Source organism: Piliocolobus tephrosceles, chromosome 2, assembly GCF_002776525.5.
Source record: "Piliocolobus tephrosceles isolate RC106 chromosome 2, ASM277652v3, whole genome shotgun sequence".
Taxonomy (NCBI): domain Eukaryota; kingdom Metazoa; phylum Chordata; class Mammalia; order Primates; family Cercopithecidae; genus Piliocolobus; species Piliocolobus tephrosceles.
Genome location: NC_045435.1, coordinates 44,662,208 through 44,674,364, shown reverse-complemented (window position 1 = coordinate 44,674,364; position 12,157 = coordinate 44,662,208). Strand labels below are relative to the sequence as shown.

At 44.8% G+C, this 12,157-nt stretch overlaps 1 protein-coding gene across 1 annotated transcript in view; it reads right to left on the bottom strand.

Moving 5' to 3' along the window:
* Window positions 1–11,337, bottom strand: part of RAB7A (RAB7A, member RAS oncogene family) — an 84,643-nt gene extending 73,306 nt beyond the window's left edge. The window contains exon 1 of the mRNA XM_023215756.1: window positions 11,105–11,337. The gene's annotated coding sequence lies outside the window, so the exon portion shown is untranslated. The remainder of the gene's footprint in view (window positions 1–11,104) is intronic.
* Window positions 11,338–12,157: the final 820 nt, after the last annotated feature.

Sequence of the window (12,157 nt, the reverse complement as noted above, 5' to 3'; positions counted from 1 at the left end):
AAAAAAAAAAAAAAAAAAAGGCCAGGCGCGGTGGCTCAAGCCTGTGATCCCAGCACTTTGGGAGGCCCAGGCGGGCGGATCACGAGGTCAGAAGATGGAGACCATCCTGGCTAACACGGTGAAACCCCGTCTCTACTAAAAATACAAAAAACTAGCCGGGCGAGGTGGCGGGCACCTGTAGTCCCAGCTACTCGGGAGGCTGAGGCAGGAGAATGGCGTAAACCCGGGAGGCGGAGCTTGCAGTGAGCTGAGATCCGGCCACTGCACTCCAGCTCGGGCAACAGAGCAAGACTCCGTCTCAAAAAAAAAAAAAAAAAGGCCGGGCGTGGTGGCTCACGCCTACAATCTCAGCACTTTGGGAGGCCGAGGCAGACAGATCAGGAGGTCAGGAGATCGAGACCATCTGGCTAACATGGTGAAACCCCGTCTCTACTAAATACACAAAAAACTAGCCGGGCGCATGGTGGCAGGCGCCTGTAGTCCCAGCTACTCAAGAAGCTGAGGTAGGAGAATGGCGTGAACCCAGAAGGCAGAGCTTGCAGTGAGCCAAGATCACACCACCGCACTCCAGCTTGGGTGACAGAGGGAGACTCCGTCTCAAAAAAAAAACAAAAAACAACTTTCCTAGGATAGGAAGGCGATTAGCAAGTAAAGATGGGCAACACAGTATCTATAACTAAGCTCTTTTTTTTTTTAGGATCACACTTGATTCCTTGTGTAGAGTGACTCATTTTGGTCAATGAATGGTAAGCAGAAGTGACATGAAATAATGTGTCATTCCTGTGCTGGAATTTAACTGTAGGAACAAGAGCCTCCAACAGTTTTTTCTCCCTTTGCCAAGGCAGCCAGCAATACTCCTATCACGGCTGCTCCATTGGTTGGAGAAAGAATGATGCAGAGCCTCTAGAAAACCAATGCTCTTTTCGGCCATTTTAAGGTTATTGGTTACTACAGCATAACCTAGCTTATTCTGCCTGATAGTGCTTGAAGATTTACCGCCGGAAAATTTATATTTCAAAAGAAACAGACTACTCTGAACAACCTTCTTTTAAAAACATTTAAATAGGCCGGGCGCGGTGGCTCAAGCCTGTAATCCCAGCACTTTGGGAGGCCGAGACGGGCGGATCACGAGGTCAGGAGATCGAGACCATCCTGGCTAACACGGTGAAACCCCGTCTCTACTAAAAAATACGAAAAACTAGCCGGGCGAGGTGGCGGGCGCCTGTAGTCCCAGCTACTCAGGAGGCTGAGGCAGGAGAATGGCGTAAACCCGGGAGGCGGAGCTTGCAGTGAGCTGAGATCCGGCCACCGTACTCCAGCCTGGACGACAGAGCGAGACTCCGTCTCAAAAAAACAAAACAAAACAAAACAAAATTTAAATAAAATTGAATGATAAAATTTACAAAGACTGTTCTTCCGCAGAAGATGCTATTACTCTTTTGCTATCATTAAAGAATTATCTGTCAACTTGGAATACTGGATGCTAGTCCCAGTACCACTAACACACAGTGGCTCCAAGACACTGAGCATGACCTTAGTCTATTTCCTCATCTGAAAAGAAAAAAAAAAAGACAAAGCAAATGCTACTTAGTTTAAATTGTGAAGCTTAAACAAGGTAACAACCTCTATGAAATGTAAAGACATTGTTTATGTACTTTGCTCTGGGTATTGCCTTCCTGCTGGGAGGGAAAAAGCAAAGGCAACTTACACAAAGAAGAGTCTCTTGGAAGGCAATTCTTGTGAAGAGGACTTCACTCTTAGATCAACAGATTCTTCAAGGTGATGCATCACTGTTCCAAGCTTTCTAAACTCAGGCACTAAACCAAAAGTTTAGTCTCTAAGGAGAGACTAGGATGATTCGTGCCTTTTTTTCTTTTTGGTAAGACAAACTGGAAAGCAGATACCTAGTAAAACAGTTACATAAGAACTATTTTCGATAGCTGGAAGCTTTTGATATCAACGCTAGATTATCTCAGGCATTTAACCAGTAAAAAAGATTGCCCATAAATTGCTAAGAGGAGCCCACAATGGACTGGCTAAAGAGGAAAACCAAACTTACTGCTCTCTTCCTCTATCCCACCTCCCCTAACCAGCTCCCATGTTTAACTTTTCATTAAAGCCACTTCTGAAGAAACAACTCTCTAAAAGTTTAAGCACAACACTTGTAGTATTTCAGTCCTGGCCCACTAAGCTCTTGATGTATGGTTTCTTTAAACAAATGACAACATAAAAGCCATTCCTCACCCATAACTGGGGTACCATCTGACTTACTTGTGAGGTTCAAGTGACAGGATTATGCCGTGTCTATTCCAGCATTATGGAGCGAAGTGCCACTTGGTTGAACTTAAATCCTCCAACACGGGACTGCAGTGCCTGCCCTCCCCACCAGGATCTGGATTCCATACATACAGTCATTCCCAAATTAGAGCTACTGCAATCCCTACATCCATTCATCGACTTATGCCATTCCTTCCAACTACAATGGTTTCCCAACTGTAACCTGCCTACTGATTTATATAAAAATCCACTCAACATGTTCCTCACCACCCTAGGCATTGAACAACTGTAAACTAAATGACTCTCATCTGCTCTGTATTTATAATTATTCCTGAATAATTCCCCACAGGAGCCAACAGTGTTTTCTTATAGTAGAGAAGAAAAATCTGTTAAATGAACACAACAAATAGTTTATCATTCAGGAAACCTACACATATTAATCAGTGACCCAGAAGCATAATTTACATGCTATAAACAATAACTTACTCTGCAGTTAGAACTGGAAAAATTTTAAACAAAAGTTTAGTAATATTTCAAGATCCATTCTAGAAAAGTGATTCATCCCTGTCCTCAAGTGGCTTAAAGTTGGAAGACAGGCAAAGTCATGTAATGTTATTTCAATCAAACTAAGGTCTATAATGGATACACAAAGCTGAACATCACACAGCCAACAAGCTGGTGATCAAAGGCCCACTAATATCTGAAAGGTCAGTCAGAATATGCAAAACAGACCTATTTCTAGCATATGTATGACAGAATATGATATTTTAAGGGCCCAAGTGTCTGATCAAAAAAGAGAGTTGGAAGGAAAGCAAGATCTACTATGGCTAGATTTATACCCCACAGATTACTCTTTTATAGGCCAATTCCACCACCAGGAATGGAGTCCAGACTATAAAAGTAAGCTATGGGCAACTATGGAAGACTAACTGCTCACTCACTGGACTGAAGTGGTGCTTTCCTTTTTTTTTTTTTTTTTTTTTTTTTTTTTGAGGCAGGGTCTCATTCTGTTGCCCAGGCTAGAGTGCAGTGGTGAGATCTCAGCTCCACCTCCCAGGTTCAAGCAATTCTCATGCAACATCCACCTCCCAGGTTCAAGCGATTGTAATGTCTCAGCCTCCTGAGTAGCTGGGATTACAAGTGCCCACCACCATGCCTGGCTAATTTTTTGTAGTTTTAGTAGACACAGGGTTTCGCCATGTTGGCCAGGCTGGTCTTGAACTCCTGGCCTCAAGTGATCCGCCCACCTCGGCCTCCCGAAGTGCTGGGATTACCGGCGTGAGCCACCGTGCCTGGCCGAACCTCTGCTTCTAACCCCAATGGATGTAAGTAGCATTTCCAAGAGGTAGTTTCTTTTTTTTTTTTTTTTTTTTTTTTGAGACGGAGTCTCGCTCTGTCACCCAGGCTGGAGTGCAGTGGCCGGATCTCAGCTCACTGCAAGCTCCGCCTCCCGGGTTTACGCCATTCTCCTGCCTCAGCCTCCCGAGTAGCTGGGACTACAGGCGCCCGCCACCTCGCCCGGCTAGTTTTTTGTATTTTTTAGTAGAGACGGGGTTTCACCATGTTAGCCAGGATGGTCTCGATCTCCTGACCTCGTGATCCGCCCGTCTCGGCCTCCCAAAGTGCTGGGATTACAGGCTTGAGCCACCGCGCCCGGCCTTCCAAGAGGTAGTTTCAAACTGACACATACTACTCCAGGATGACCTTCCCCAGTCCCTTGAGGTTCCCCTACACTGCTGAGTAAACAGGCTGTACCATGATGCCATAAAGAAATGAGTTTCTATCAGAGGGAACTAAAATTAAAGAGACAAAAAGTTACAAGTGCTACCAAGGATGTGGAATATTTGGACTTCTTATACACTGCTGATGGGAGAGTATGCTGGTACAATTTTCGAAAACTGGCCATATCTACCAGAGCAGAATAGATACTCTTATGAAGTGAACTGTGTCCACCTAAAATTTTTAAGTTGAAATCCTAATCCCCAATACATCAGAATGTGACTTATTTGCAGACAGGGCCTTTAAAGAGGTAATTGAGGTTAAGTGAGGTCATAAGGGTGGGCCTCAATCTAGTATGATCGGTGTCCTAAAAGAAAAGGAGATTAGGAGAGACAACACAGAGGAAAGATCATGTGAAGACACAGGGAAGAGAAGACAGTCATTTACAAACCAAGGAGAGGCTTCAGAAGAAACCAATCCTGCCAACAGCTTGACCTCAGATTTCTAACCTTCAGAATTGAGAAAATAAAACTTCTGTTTAAGCCACTCTATCTGTGATACTTGTTACAGCAGCCCTAGCAAATGAATACAGACACACACTCTAAAATTCAGTCTTTTTACTTAAATACATTATGATATATCACATAATACTACTGAGCAATGGAAACTCCAGTTATAACTGCACACAACGACACAAAGTCTCACAAACAACACTGAGTCAAAGAAACCAGATACGGAAGAATACAGTGTATGATTCCATTTACACAAAATCCAAATCAGGCAAAATTAGTCTACAGTTCTAGAAATCAGAAGACTCACTACCCAACCATCAGGGCATCGATGATAATGACTTAAAGGAGACTAAGAGGGCCTCTAGGTTCATAAAAATTACCCAAGTCATCCACTTATTTGTGCACTTTTCTTTATATATGTATGTATACTAAAATACAGAAATGATAAATCACTGGGAAATACAGGCAACAATGTACTTATCCAGTGTTACCATGGCAAATAAACCTTACTCTGGAGCTGGATGCGTCAGGTTCCTCACTCATTACCATTAAACATTTTAAAAATACAGCTATTCCTATGATCCCTAGCTTCTCATCATTCAGTGTCTACTAGAAGTATCACAGGTCACATGACCCAAGAGTGTCCTGTCTCTTCCACAGTTAAATTCTCACATCATTTCTGGGGAGAGTTCAATTTCTTTTTCCTTGAGACACGGTCTTCCTCTGCCACCCAGGCTGGAGTGCAGTGGCACGAACACAAATCACTACAGCCTCAAACTCCTGGAATCAAGTGATCCTCCCATCTCAGCCTCCCATGCGCAGGTGAACCACCACAACCACCACACCCAGCTAATTTTTTTTTTCTTTGTAGAGATGGAGTCTCACTTTGTTGTTCATGGTGGTCTTGAACTCCTGGGCTCAAGCAATCCTCCTGCCTCACCCTTCCAAAGTGCTGGGATTACTCCTCCCAAAGTACTGGTCACCATGCCTGGCCAAGAGTTGAATTTCATTAAAGGAAGGTATTAAAGTATACATTCAAAGGAAGAAAATAACCAGTTAACACTTTGGTCTTCCTCAGGGTAGTGAATCACAAATTTTCCTTCTTTATATTTCTGAATTTTCCTAGCTAATTTTTTAACTGAATAGTTTAATAATCAGCAAAAAAGACATATCATTTTAAATAAAAGGTAGTGGGGCCAGGCGTGGTGGCTGACAACTGTAATCCTAGCACTTTGGGAGGTTCAGGCAGGCGGATCATGGGGTCAAGAGATTGAGACCATCCTGGCCAACATGGTGAAACCCCATCTATACTAAAAATACAAAAATTAGCTGGGCGTGGTGGCGTGCGCCTGTAGTCTCAGTTACTTGGGAGCCTGAGGTAGGAGAATCACTTGAACCCAGGAGGCGGAGGTTGCAGTGAGCCGAGATCATGCCACTGCACTCCAGCCTGGCAACAGAGCAAGACTCCGTCTCAGAGGAAAAAAAAAAAAAAAAAAAAAGGTAGTGCATGCCACCATGCCCAGCTAACTTTTGTATTTTTAGTATGGACGGGGTTTCACCATGTTGGCCAGGATGGTCTCTATCTCTTGACCCCGTCATCCGCCTGCCTCGGCCTCCCACAGTGCTGGGATTACAGGTGTGAGCCATCGCCCCCAGTCAAAGATACACTTTTACAAGGGGTAACATGACGCAGTCTTTAGGGCACTAGCGTATAATGGAAAGGCAAGATGGTACATCAGAAAGAGCACTGAGCTGAGTTAACAGACCTAAAACTGACATTTCAGCTGAGCCATATGAGCATACAGCCTCAGCTATCTCAGGCAGATACACACAACAGTTGTGAGCACCAAAAGAAATCATACATAAACTACAAACAGCACAGAAATATTATAAAGCATTTAAAAGCAAATGTGTAGGAAGGTTTCTACAAAATGTTATTGCTCTTTTAACAACCACCAACATGGTGCAGGTCAGAGGATTTAAGAGTGGCTTTTAGATGACTCGTAGTTATCTCAGGGATCCCCGTATCTGTAAGTGCACGGGAGAACTGCTGGTAGGCTGACTGCATACCATATATAAGGGACACTATTTTTCATAAAGTCTATGCTGTGTCATTTAAGGTTAATTCATAGCAGCTTTGTAATTATGTACTCTCAAATAACTCAAAGTACAAAGTTTACTAAATGGAAACCAACTTTTTATTACGCTTACATACCAATACTGGAAATCAATGATATAACTATTTATTTCACAAAGTAATTTTTAAGGGACTCCTAATGTGAGATGGTTAATGCCCAGTAGTATGAAGCAAAGCTGGAAAGGAAAGGCTGAGGGAGAAGAGAGAACCTCCTACAGCAGCAGCCACACAAGTAGGACCAACTAAGAGACAAGCAAGGCTGGAGAATTCCTAAACTGCCCTGGTCCCAGGCTTCCCTTAATAGGCTTCCTCAGATTTGCTTGGTCCCAACTGTAGACAGTCCCAGGAGACCAGAAGTGGACAAATGAATCAAGCAAACTTAATTTCTCAGCAGTGATGCCATCACCAAAACAGAGACTCCAGGTCCCATGAGTTAAGTACTGCATCTTCAAGCAAATGAATAAGGCCAGTACTGTAGATTAGTGCTGGAACCAACTTCCAAGCTTTCTCCTCCCCCAAAGAGATATTTTGCAAGCAGCTATTCTTTTTTTTTTTTTTTTTTTTGCAAGTAGCTATTCTTAAATGTGTTTTTGTAATCACAGCCTGGGATACTAAAATTGAAACTGGTAACAGACACTGCTAAAAAACCTGTTTTGATTTCACTCGCCACATCACTCATACCTCTGATTCACAAATCACAGTGACCACAACCACCATTAAGAAATGTTTTAAAAATAAGTTTTTGGCCGGGCATGGTGAATCACACCTGTAATCCCAGCACTTTGGGAGGCCGAGGCGGGCGGATCACGAGGTCAGGAGATCGAGACCATCCTAGAGGCCATCCTGGCTAACACAGTGAAACTCTGTCTCTACTAAAAATACAAAAAAATTAGCCAGGCGTGGTGGCGGACACCTGTAGTCCCAGCTACTCGGGAGGCTGAGGCAGGAGAACAGCATGAACCTGGAAGGGTGAGCTTGCAGTGAGCCGAGATGGCGCCACTGCACTCCAGCCTGGGCTACAGAGTGAGACTCCTTCTAAAAAAAAAAAAAGTTTTAAAACCCAAACGCAAACTATTTTTCTGTCTTTAATGCCATATGGAGTGTGGGGAAAAACAGAATAGAGGGAAGATGTAAGAGCAAATAACTGAAAAGATCAACACATTGCAAAATGTTTCTGCAGCAAACTGCAAAGAAGCACAGAGAACTATTAGATGATATTAACAGATAAGCGCGTGGTAACACAAAGGAATGGATGCCTGAGAACACAGCGGCAACCTTCCTTATATGAGAGGTAAGAGTCATCAACAGCAAGCCAATAGCCAAAAAATAAGGGGGGAGGCGGGGAGTTCATTTCTCCAGTTTCACTTGCCTTAAGAAGAAGACATTTAGTGCCAAGGGGAACCTCTGTTTAGCCTTATTCAGAAGGACTTCTAATCCTTACCTCCCCAGGAAAAAAAAGCCTGCCTACAGCTCTAAGTCCAACATCTGGTCAAATCCATCTCAGCTGTATTTGTTGAATTATATGAATGGGGAGTTAAATACTTTATCATAGGAAAAACTAAAATATTTGTGTCAAATGCCAGAGAGCAATGTGCATAATAAGACAACTGTCATATTTGTGTGGTCTGTGTTTGCTGCATCTTTGTATACAAAGGCTAATGCCAAAGTAAGAGCAAAAACGTTATTAGCGAAGAACTCTTTGAAGACGTATTAAAAGCTAATCAAATAACCAAAATTTTTTGGCTTCACTTGACAGTGGGGTCAGAAAACTGATTCAAAGCCACACTTTACTATAAAGCGTTGTTCTCTGATACAGGTTTTGTGAGCTTAGACACAGTTGGCATCAAAAAAAAAATACGAAAAAAAATTGCCCCACGTGGTTGCTAACTACCTAGAAGGATATACTAATAAAACTATTTTTAGAGTATCTTCTACATTCCACCCTCTGTTTACTCATGCAGTTCTACCACAAATGCAAAATCCAAATCTTCTCTTGAAGGGAACCTAGAAAGTTTGTGGGAGATAGGGTAGCACATGGTACTGAAACTATGGCCGACACAGTATCAGTGCTACATTAAACTTTCTTGCCAGCTGAAGAAAAAAATCCAGTATGCCAAATGTACCTTTGCTCAAAGACACTGCAGTGGTAAGGTAATGGTAGTGACATGGACTACCTCTGTACTAAAAATACAAAATTAGCCAGGCATGGTGGCACATGCCTGTAATCCCAGCTACTCGGGAGGCTGAGGCAGGAGAATGACTTGAACCCGGGAGGCGGAGGTTGCAGTGAGCTGAGATCACGCTATTGCACTCCAGCCTAGGCAACAAGAGAGAAACTCTGTCTCAAAAAATAAATAAAATAAAACAAATGCCACCAGAGGAAAAGGAGAAACAAGTTGAGTGTTGAAGGTTACTCTTTAAAAGATGTGATAAATTAGAAACTGTCATATTATCTTCTACACTCTCTGAAGGGCAAGCCATACAAATGCTGTTGTTAAAATTAACAAAGCCTTAAAGTTAGCCAGAACACCATCCTTTGGATTACTATGGATTCATCAGCAGAGATGAGAAATAACTCTTTCCAAAAAGCCTCAATTTCTACCACCAAATCATTCCACAACACAATTTCTGGCCAAGATCATTCACCTTTTAAAAATTCCCTGAGGACAGGAACCAGGCCTATCTCCCTGAGTCAACATCCCACAACGCCTGATACATTGCTGATACTCAATGGATACTCAAAATACTTCATGAATGAATAAAAAGGTGCCCATCACTACTCTCCTCTAAACTCAAACATTATATAAAGCTACAGTACTTATTACTCACTTAAATATTTTAGGCTGGGTAGCAAAGTTAAAAAAAAAAAAAAAAAGACAAATCTGAATACAACAGGATTGTGAACGCTAAGCTTTAACTTAGCCAGTCCCTTCAGGAGAAGCACTCCTAACTCACCTTCCAGTTCTTAAACTCAAATCTGAACAAACCTTCCCAGGTTTGAAGAGAGAAACACACTAAGACGAGACTTTATTAATCCATGGATGAGAAATCATGTGCCTCATCAGCTGCTTAAGTCACAAGAAAGAGACAAGAGCCTGTTCTTTAGGAAACCAAAGATGCAGTATTTTGAATAGGGAAGAACCAACTGGCTGGACAGCCATCAACTAAGGTTGTAAGAAAGGTTCACTAGGCAGGTTTGCCAGGCCTACCTGCAAAATTTTTCAAACCTCAGTTAAGTACCCCGCCAGTATTCAAGAGCTCCTAATTCGACTACACTACAATATGTGTGATAAGTCGCAAACGGCATTTCTTATGGCTTTAAGGGAGAACTGATGCTACCAGAAAGACTTTCAAAGGACATCAACAGAAAGAAAGGAGGTGGTGGAAGGCAGTTAGGTACAAATATCAGGTGGCAAAAGATAAACCACAAGCTTCAGAGGCACGTGAAAGCAGTATAACCTAGAAATTGAATACAGTGCTCTGGAGTCTGACTGCCTGGGCTTGCATCTTTGCTTCATAACTTAGCTGTGTGACCTTGGTCAAATGGCTTAGCCTCTCTGTTCAATTTCCCACTGTGTTAAGTGGGCACAACAGTGGTACTTTAGAGGGCTGTTCAAAGAACTAAACATAATGATCTGTTAAAAGGTCTTGCCACGTTGCCTAGCATATAACAAACGCTCAAATATTTGCTGTCGGTATTCTCAATATTCCCCTTATGACTCATTAGGTATCAAGTGTAAAATGAATGCAGAAAGAGGCCCCCAACACGGTCCGAATGGAAACACAACTCTACATCCAACTACCATCTTTCCCCGACTAAGTTGAAAAACTTCTCTCAGGATTTACCGTAACATGCCTAGGACAAAAAGCTCCCTGTCTCCCAGCGCCAGAGGCGCCTCAATGTACACAAGTGTTGAGGCGATCCCAGCGCACGTGACCTGACTCACGCCTTGACTCAGTTGCCGTCAGGGAACCTCTCCCACTAACAGGGTCAGGCTGTTCAACAGAAGAGCCCGATGGGAACGCGGCTCGGTCCCCAGCGCCTGTGACCCATGCCCACCAGGTGGGCACGGCGGCGGGCGGCATGGGCTCTGACACCCTCCTGCTCGCCGCGCTAAATAACTCCACCGGCTAGCGCGTCCTGCCACGGCGCAGGACCGTCCAAGTCAATGAACCCTCTTGGGTCTCTGAGATCGACGCCAACAGTAAACAGAGCGTCCGAGACCGGCGGCCGGGGCCGGCAACCCGGCCAGAGGTCACGCCCGACGACCTCCGACCTCTCCAAGAGAGGTGGAGTCCTGGCCTGCTCCGGGGGCCTGAGCGATGCCGTTTCCCCGCGAGGCCAGGGCTGGGTCTGGAGCCTGCCCAGGAGGGCAGGGAGGACGCGAGGCCCTGGCGACCGAGGAGTTGAGGAGGGGGATGGGGCCAGGCCGCCGGCCGGGCTGGGCCCGCTGCTTACCGCGGCCTCTGCGCTGGGGGCTCCGGGCCGGGCGCGTCGCGAGGGCTCCCGCCGAGGAGGAGACTCAACGGAGGACAGAAGCGGGGAGGTCCAAGTGCTGGTTCCAGGGAACTCTGCTGAGCTCTCCAAGCCGCCAACTCCGCCGCTGCCGCCGCCTCAGGCTTTATGGCCAAGACTCCAGGCCCGCTCCCACTTCCGCCACCGCCGCCGCCCCGAGCGGAAGTACCTGTCACGAGACGCCCGACGCCAGGGTGCGGAGGAGGAGCCCCGCCTCTACCTTGCGTCACGTTCCGGCTGCCTTGGGACTGAGCCTGGATCACGTGCTACAAATATGTCTGCCCCCAAACGGTTGTCCCCATCTTTGAGGCTCGTACAAGGAGCAGGACGGCGCCATGTTGGACCCACAGACAGATTCCCTCAGCCATCCCTCCTTGCTCCAAAATAAAGAATGCCACCGAAGAGAGGGCAAGGGGTAAACTGGCCATTCCAGTTGTGCCCTTCCTAGGAAGGCATCATTTATCCTTACTTTAACTACCTAACCAAAAATTATTATCACCATTTTACAAATAAGGAACTGAGACCCAACATATCAGGTCACTTGGTCTAGCTCAACACAGAAACTGGTGGAGCAGGGTTTTGAACCAAGGTCTGTCTGATGCCAATGTGTGTTATCGTTCTAGTAGACTGCAAATGACTACAGCAATTGTGTGACTCAGTAATAGAGACAGGAGAAATAGACACTTTGGCAGAGGAGACAGCCCGAGAAAATGGAAAATGAGCTAAAGCCTCTCTGAGCTTAGCATTAAAGAAGATGTGATAAAGATGGACCTGGTAGAACTCTTCTTGCAAGCACAGAGCAGCCTCCCAAGCACCAGCCCCATCTGAACACATCAGGATCCACTCAGAACTTTTGTCTCCATCTTTAACAATGCCCTCTAATAGTCTTTTCTTATTTTGGTTCGTGCAAACTCCATTCTTTCAATTGTTCCATCCCAAAACCTTGCAATTGTTACAGTAAGTAGTCAGACCTGAGCAGGGCAGGAGAGGGGCCAC